Genomic DNA, 577 nt, shown 5'->3' on the forward strand with positions numbered 1-577 from the left:
GGCAGCAGCTAGCTGGGGCGTAAAGTGTTTGATGTTTATATCATTTGCGGCTGCAGTCTAAACCCTAAACCCTAAACCCTAAACCATAAACCCTAAACCCTAAGCCCTTAATGCATTAAGCGCAGGGTCTGGGGACTAGAGTTATTCAAGCTTTCCCTTGGCAGTGAAGAGGCTTACTCCATCCTTTACACCCCAAACCCTAAACCCTAAACCCTTTTCTGGGGTTTGCTGCGGGAGAGGCTTACGGCTCCACACAAGCAACCCGCGCCTCAGAGGAAGTTAAATAAAAAGAAATAAATAAATAAATAAATAAATAAATAAATAAATAAATAAATAAATAAATAAAAATACGAATAAATAAATAAATAGATAAATATATAATACAACTAAATAAGTATTTAATGTGAAGATTAATGAATGTAGAACACACGAGAAACCCTAAACCCTGCAGCATAAACCCTAATAATAGTAAATAGACCCTGCAGCCCAAACCCTAAACCCTAAACCCTAAACCCTAAACCCGTAACTAATGAATAGGGTAGCGTTCCAAAACCCGAAACCTGGATCGAAAACCCTA

The sequence above is a fragment of the Eimeria tenella genome, genomic scaffold (assembly GCF_000499545.2).
Source record: "Eimeria tenella Houghton genomic scaffold, Eth_scaff2563, whole genome shotgun sequence".
Taxonomy (NCBI): Eukaryota; Apicomplexa; class Conoidasida; order Eucoccidiorida; family Eimeriidae; genus Eimeria; species Eimeria tenella.